This window comes from Lathyrus oleraceus, chromosome 3 (assembly GCF_024323335.1).
Source record: "Lathyrus oleraceus cultivar Zhongwan6 chromosome 3, CAAS_Psat_ZW6_1.0, whole genome shotgun sequence".
NCBI classification, from domain to species: Eukaryota; Viridiplantae; Streptophyta; class Magnoliopsida; order Fabales; family Fabaceae; genus Lathyrus; species Lathyrus oleraceus.
Genome location: NC_066581.1, coordinates 449,140,398 through 449,148,752, shown reverse-complemented (window position 1 = coordinate 449,148,752; position 8,355 = coordinate 449,140,398).

Below are 8,355 nucleotides of genomic sequence, written 5' to 3'. Positions count from 1 at the left end.
TTCCAATGGCCACCTTTGTTGAAACCTTTTCATAAACATTAGTCATAGGTTTGAGTTATCATAGTGGTTGATGTAAATCTCACCTCATCCTTAGTGATTGGATTATAAGTCTTCCATACTTCTTATAGGGTTAACCCCTCACTAGTATGTTGAAGCCCTCCTCACATGGTGGATTGTTGGTTTAGGTTGAGTTTTCTCCCTTTGATAACAAAAGACCTTAAGGCTTTTGATCAAATCAATTCACCAATCTTTGAGATTTTTCCCTTGAACTACGAGGTTTTGATCCTACCTTTGTGATGGTACGTAGGCAATGGGTTCATCCATTCAAACAATTTTTTTAAAATATAATCTATTCTTTTCTCATCCCCCCTATATTTTGCACATATTTTCACAAACACCAACCTACAACACACATTTGCAAAAAGAGGTTCCCCTAGAGTACTAAGGATGTCTTGGGTGTGTAAAACCTTCCCATTTCATAACCAACCCCCTTACCTGGATCTATGACATTTTTATTAGTTTTTGATTTTATAAAACTTCTTACTTGCCTTTTGTTCGCTTTTTAGCCTTTCCTTTGGATAAATAAAAGTGCGGTGGCGACTCGAATTGTATGTTTACTTTTGGTTTAGTCAATAAACCTAAAGGTAACGAATACCCCGCTACACATGATACTACACTCAAACGAGTTTCTCTTGAGAATATTATGGGTTGATGAGTCAGTCATCTTAACCTGTAATATCCGATAGATAGAATTAAGACTCTGGGAACTTTTTAGAACATGATTTATAGATTTTTATCCTTAGTTCACTCCCTTGGGATGGTTCTTACCCAGACTCCATGCTCGTGATTCACAACAAACCCTTGATTATTGGTTGATCGAATTAAGTCTTGTCAATATCAATGGAACTTGGGTGTTGATAGGTGAAAGCCATAATCCACCAAAATGAATGATTGATCTTGACAATGACTTGATTAATCCCTTGACCTTTGTTTGTGTGCCTTGTGTGTGATCCCTTATTTGTGATTGTTGCATTCATGCATTCATGAGCATCATAACATTCATCACACGAAAATTTCAAGGAACTGAGGTATAATTTGCAAATATTTTCAGACCATGGATTATGGACGAAGGAACACTAAGAAGTACAGTTTCAGATATCCCGACTTGAAAGAGTTAAGGAAGCTATCATCTTTTGTATTAGATCCCTTGGACTTCAAACAACGTCATGGGAAGCTTCTATCTATCTTGTCTACTTATGTGGTTGAAGGACTTTTGAGTGTGTTGGTTCAGTTCTACGATCCTCTCTACCGTTGCTTCACTTTTCATGATTATCAGCTTGTGCCTACGATGGAGGAGTATGCCTATCTCTTGGGAATACCTGTTTCTAACAAGGTTCCATTTAGTGGATTGGAAGAGATTCCCAGATCTCATCTTATTGCTGAAGCTCTTCACTTGAAGAAGTATGAGATAGAGGCTCATTGGGTGAAGAAAGGAGGATTGTTTGGGTTGCCATCTAATTTCCTCATCAAGGAAGCTATTGCCTTTGCTCAAGCCGGTATTGTGGATGCTTTTGAAGAGATCTTTGTGTTACTCATCTATGGATTAACTTTGTTCCCTAACATTGACGGTTTTGTTGATGTTAACGCCATTAGAATTTTCTTGTTTGGGAATCATGTGCCTACTTTGTTGGGTGATATGTACTTCTCTCTACATCTAAGGAATTCTAAGGGTAGTGGAACGATTGTCTGTTGCGTCCCTCTTCTGTACAAGTGGTTTATTTCGCACTTGCCTCAGACACCTGCTTTTGTAGAGAACAAACAATGTCTACGGTGGTCTCAGAGACTCATGTCACTCACTAATGATGATATAGTTTGATATGATCCTTCTTTGAGTAGTTTGGAGATTATTGATAGTTGTGGTGAATTCTCTAATATGCCTCTCATTGGTACACAAGGAGGAATCAACTACAACCCTGCTTTGGCTCTTCGTCAACTTGGGTTCCCCTTGAGAGACAAACCTAATAACATGTTGTTAGAAGGAATTTTCTATCAAGAGGGTAAATATCCCTAACATTTGAAGCAGAAGATTGTGCATGCTTGGCATAATGTGCATTGGAAAGGAAGATTCGAGCTTGGTCCGTGCAATTGTGTAGCTTTAGAAGCTTACACTCTTTGGGTGAAGAAGAGAGCTTTGGAGTTAAAGATGCCTTATCCTTGTGAGAGACTTATGTTTATGGTTGTGGTTGAGCTATTAACTCTCCCTAACCAAGATGTAGAGGAGTTGGAAGACGCACTCGCCAAGATGAAGATAGAGAAGGATATATGGGAAGAGCGTTTCCGTGCTTTGAGCCAAAAGCATGAAGAGTTACAGTTGGAGGCTTCTTTTGATCAGCTTGTCCTCGAGAAGACTCAGATGAAGGCTTCTTTTAAGACCGAGATTCGACGCATTCGAAGGAAGTACGCACCTGCGGCCAGATCTTCTGACGTTGTTGTTAGGGATCCTTAGGATGACTAGTCTCCTTTTCTCTTGTATTTTTCATTTGGTTTCTGAAATTGTACTCAGTGTAATCCTTCCAATTATATAAATAAAAGAGATTTTTATGGTCATATCAAATTGTTGCAATTGTTATTATATATATATATATATGTATATATATATATATATATATATATATATATATATATATATATATATATATATATATATATATATATATATATATATATATATATATATATATATGCAAATAATATAGTAAGTTCCTTGAAAATAAAAATAATCAAACATTGCATTTCATGCATCATTTTCATAAGCAGGTTTCTCTTTCGCCAGATGTCTCATTGGTGTTTCTTTTGTGCTTCAGCCAAGCTGACTCATCAGTACAATACTTGCGCCAATCACTCCAGAATCATGGAACATCTTGAGCAAGATAATAGAGACCTAAAAGAGGAGATCCCCCGCTTGACTGCCATGATGGAGTCAGTTCTAGCTGCGTAGAGCCAGTCTTCTCCAACACCTGCAACTCCTCCTCCTCAGAGGACTGTCATTTCAGAGGTGGTTACCTCTACCATGCCTGTTACCGCCGCTCATTTCATGCCTACCATGCCTGTCGAATTCCCGTGGGGAATTTTGCCATACTTCATGCCTGAGGGCTTTGCGCCCACATTTGCTTCTATGTCAGCATTTAGCCCGATCATGTCTGTGCCACCGTCTGTAGTGCATACCTTACCTCGTGCGGAAGACACCATTTATCATTCCGAGCCATCTAAGGGCCCAGGCATTTATGAGAAAATGGATGAAATGAAAGATCAATTTCTTGAGCTGCGCAAGGAGTTGAAAACGTTGAGAGGAAAGGATCTTTTTGGGAAGAGTGCTGCTGAATTATGTCTGGTGCCGAATGTGAAGATTCAGGTGAAGTTCAAAGTCCCTAACTTTGGAAAATACAAAGGGAACACATGTCCGCTCAGTCATTTGGTGATGTATGCCCGCAAGATGTCTACCCAAACAGACAACGATCATCTCTTAATCCACTATTTCCAAGACAGTCTGACTGGTGCTGCGTTGAGATGGTATATGGGGTTGGATAGTGCGAGCATCCACACTTTCAACGACTTGGGTGAAGCATTTGTAAAGCAGTACAAGTACAACATTGATATGGATCCCGATCGAGATCAGTTGAGATCACTATCTCAGAAGGACAAGGAAACGTTTAAGGAGTATGCACAGAGGTGGAGAGAACTCGCTGCTCAGATCAACCCTCCTTTAGAGGAAAAGGAGATGACCAAGATTTTTCTGAAGACCCTTAGCTCATTTTACTATGAGAAGATGATCGCCAGTGCCTCCAATGATTTTACCGAAATGGTAAACATGGGGATGAGGCTAGAAGAAGGTGTCCGAAAAGGACAGTTGTCAAAGGAAGAGGTATCGTCTAGCAAAAGATATGGCAGCAGTTTCAGTAAGAAGAAGAACAATGAAGTCAACGCAATAACTAGTGGAAGGCAGAGGAGGCCTCAAATCAGAAGATGTCAACCATCCCGTCAACATCATCATCAAGTATCTTCCGTAATCCCTGTTTTTTCAGCTAGTCAATCAGCACCGGTTCAGCAACAACAACGTCAACAACAACAACCACAACAATGAACAAACACCTACAACAACAACAATACCAACAATCATCAACAACAAACTTTCGAGAGGAAGAAGGTCTCTTTTGACCCGATTCCTATGACATATGTAGAGCTCTATCCATCATTGGTTCTCAAGAAGCTGTTACAACCAAGAAATCCGCCACAAATTCCTGAACCACTTCCATGGTGGTACAAGCCTGATCTCTGATGTGATTTTTATCAAGGAGCACCTGGACATGACATTGAGAACTGCTACCCTCTCAAATATGAAGTCCAGAAGCTAGTGAAGAATGGAATGATGTTCTTTGAGGACCGTGCACCCAACGTGAAAGCTAACCCACTGCCCGCTCATGGAAATTCATCTGTTAACATGGTAGACGGTTGCCTTGAGGAGTTCAAAGTGTTTGATATCCGTTTTATTTGAAGGTTCTTGGTGACGATGCATAAGGATATTTTCTTGGTTAGTGAATGGGAGCATGACCATGATGGTTGTGCTATCTGCAGTGTTAATCCAAGAGGTTGTGAGATTGTGAAAAGAGACATCCAACGGTTGATGGATGAAGGTATGATCCAGATTGTTCAATCCCGTCATGTAGATGACGATGTGAATGTGATTGTTCCTGTGTTTAAGAACCTAGAGAGGGTGGTAATCCAATATGATAGTAGTAACAATAACATCATCAACCAAAGATCGATATCGTCGTTAGTCATACGTTTGGCGGGTCCAGTCCCGTACGCATCCAATAAGGCTGTTCCTTATCTGTACAATGCAACTATGGTGAAGGACGGTCAAGAGGTTCCATTACCTACGACCAATTCTATCGTGAGCATTGTTGATGTTACTAAAGTGACCCACAATGGTCGAGCGTTTGGGCCGGTGTTCCCAAAAGATGTGGAAGATTCAATAGTCAGTAAGAAGGTGGAAGTGCCTGCAGCAAATCCAGTTAGTGCTTCAAAGCGTCAGTCTGGTGAATCCAGCAATTTGAAGACTAATGATGATGATTAGGTACTTCGGTTAATAAAGAGAAGTGAGTTCAATGTGGTGGAGCAGCTGCTCCAAACCCCCTCAAAAATTTCAGCACTGTCTCTTCTTATGAATTCAGAAGCGCACAGAGAAGCACTACAAAGAGTTCTAGAGCAAGCGTTCGTGGAACATGATGTTATGGTAGATCAGTTTGATCATATTGTGGCTAACATCACTTCCTGTAACAATCTCAGCTTCTGAGGTGAAGAACTCCCTAAGGAGGGTAGGAATCATAATTTGGCTTTGTATATCTCCATGAATTGAAAATATGACGCTTTATCCAATGTTCTTGTTGATACCGGATCTTCTTTAAATGTGATTCCGAAGTCAACATTATCAAAGTTGTCATATCAAGGAGCGCCTATAAGGTATAGTGGTGTAATCGTCAAAGCTTTTTATGGTTCACGCAAAACAGTGATAGGTAAAGTGGACCTTCCAATGAAGATAGGTCCGTGTGACTTCCAGATTACTTTTCAAGTAATGGATATCCACCCGGGCTACAGTTTTCTGTTGGGAAGGCCATGGATTAACGAGGCAAGAGTTGTTACCTCCACATTGCATCAGAAATTCAAATTTGTTAAGAACGGAAAATTGGTCATTGTTGGCGGGGAGAAGGCGTTGTTTGTTAGCCACCTGTCATCTTTCTCTTACGTTGAAGCTGAGGACGACGTTTGAACTCTGTCCGAAGCCTTATCTATTGCTGTTGAAAAGAGAATTGGGGCACCTATGTCCTCATTGAAAGATGCAAGGAAGATTGCTGAAGAAGGAATTTTTGATCAGTGGAGGCGAGTGGTAGAGGTCTCTGATAACAAGGATAGAACCTGCCTAGGTTTTTAGGAAGGTTCATCAACTGCTAGATCATAGGATATGCAACTCAGCTTCCGTAGCGGAGGGTTCATTCATGTCAATGAACAACACTTAGCTATTGTGCTAAAGGAAGACGAAGAGGAAGACTACACCAATTTTGTGACGCATGGAAAGGCTTGCGACAATTGGACTGCTGTTGATATTCCTATTATTATGCATCAATCTATGTAATTGCTTTTATTTGTTTTAAAAACCCTTCTCCTATGCCTAAGGGGGAAGTGAACATTGTTGGGCATTTCAAATTTGATAATCAATAAAATTAATTCTATTCATCCACTTCTATGATGTTTATTTTTACTTTTTGCTTTATTCTGAAAATGGTAATCACAAAAAACATAAATAAATAATATAATTGTCCATATGCATAATATTTGGTCACAAATTCCCTTCTCTAAAATCAAAATATCAAATCATTATGCAGGTTGGTTTCTAACCCCATTGAATACAATGATCCTTCCCCTTCTCCAAATTTTGAATTCCCTGTGTTTGAGGCTGAGGATGAAAGTGATGAAGAAGTGAGTCATGAATTTTCTCGTCTTTTTGAGCATGAAAGAAAAGCCATTCAACCATTCGAAGAGAAAACTGAGTTAGTCAACTTGGGTTCCGAGGATGATGTGAAGGAAGTCAAGATTGGATCTCGACTGTGTCCAGATGTTAAAAAAGGGTTGATTGATCTTCTCCGAGAATATTCAGATGTGTTTCCTTGGTCCTATCAAGACATGCCTGGTTTGGATTCTAGGATTGTAGAGCATAGATTACCGTTGAAGCCAGAGTGCCCGCCAGTCAAGCAGTAGTTAAGAAGAACGCATCCTGATATGGCAGTGAAAATCAAAGAAGAAGTGCAGAAGCAGATTGATGTTGGTTTCCTCGTAACTGTTGAATATCCGTAATGGGTGGCCAATATTGTGCCTGTTCCGAAGAAGGATGGAAAAGTCCGCATGTGTGTCGATTATAGAGATTTGAATAAAGACAGTCCGAAAGATGATTTCCCTCTGCCACACATTTATATGTTGGTAGACAACACTACTAAATTCAAAGTCTTTTTGTTTATGGACGAATTTTTCGGATATAATCAGATCAAGATGGCGCCCGAAGATATGGAGAAGACCATATTCATTACGCCTTGGGGAATATTTTGTTATAGAGTGATGCCTTTCGGTTTAAAGAATGCTGGTGCAACTTACCAAAGACCAATGACTACTCTTTTTCATGATATGATGCATAAAGAGATTGAAGTTTATGTCGATGACATGATTGCTAAATCAATTGATGAAGAGGAATATGTTGAGCATTTGTTGAAGCTATTCCAGCATTTGAGGAAGTATAAACTTCGCTTGAATCCCAATAAGTGTACTTTTTGTGTTCGTTCTGGTAAGTTGTTGGGCTTTATTGTCAGCGAGAAGGGTATTGAAGTTGATCCTGCCAAGGTCAAAGCAATACAAGAGATGCCTGCGCCCAAAATTGAGAAGCAAGTCATAGGTTTTCTCGGCCGCTTGAATTATATCTCAAGATTCATTTCACACATGACTACCACATGTGCACCTATATTCAAGCTTCTTCGGAAAGATCAGTCTTGTGATTGGACCGAAGATTGCCAGAAAACTTTTGACAGTATCAAGGAATATCTGCTTGAGCCTCCGATTTTGTCTCCACCTGTTGAAGGAAGACCATTGATCATGTATTTGACTGTGCTTGAAGATAGTATGGGTTATGTTCTTGGCCAGCAAGATGAGACTGGAAATAAAGAATTTGCAATTTACTACCTCAGTAAGAAGTTCACCGACTGTGAGACTCGATATTCTATGCTTGAGAAACCTTGTTGTGCATTGGCTTGGGCTACCAAGCGTCTGTGTTAGTATATGTTGAATCATACCACTTGGTTGATATCCAAAATGGATCCAATCAAGTATATATTTGAGAAGCCTGCTTTAACTGGGAGGATTACCCGTTGGCAGATGTTGTTATCAGAGTATGATATTGAATACCGATCTCCGAAAGCAATCAAAGGTAATATATTGGCTGACCATTTGGCTCACCAACCAATTGAAGATTACCAGTTAGTGCAGTATGATTTTCTGGATGAAGAGATCTTGTACTTGAAAATGAGAGACTGTGATGAACCATTGCTTGAAGAAGGGCCAGAACCTGGTTCCCGTTGGGGCATGGTATTTGATGGAGCTGTTAACCAGTATGGTAATGGCATTGGGGAAGTAATCATTACTCCTTAAGGCACGCATTTTCCGTTTACAGCTAGATTAACTTTCAAGTGTACAAACAATATGGCAGAATATGAAGCTTGCATTATGGGGCTCGAAGAGGCCATTGATCTCAGAATC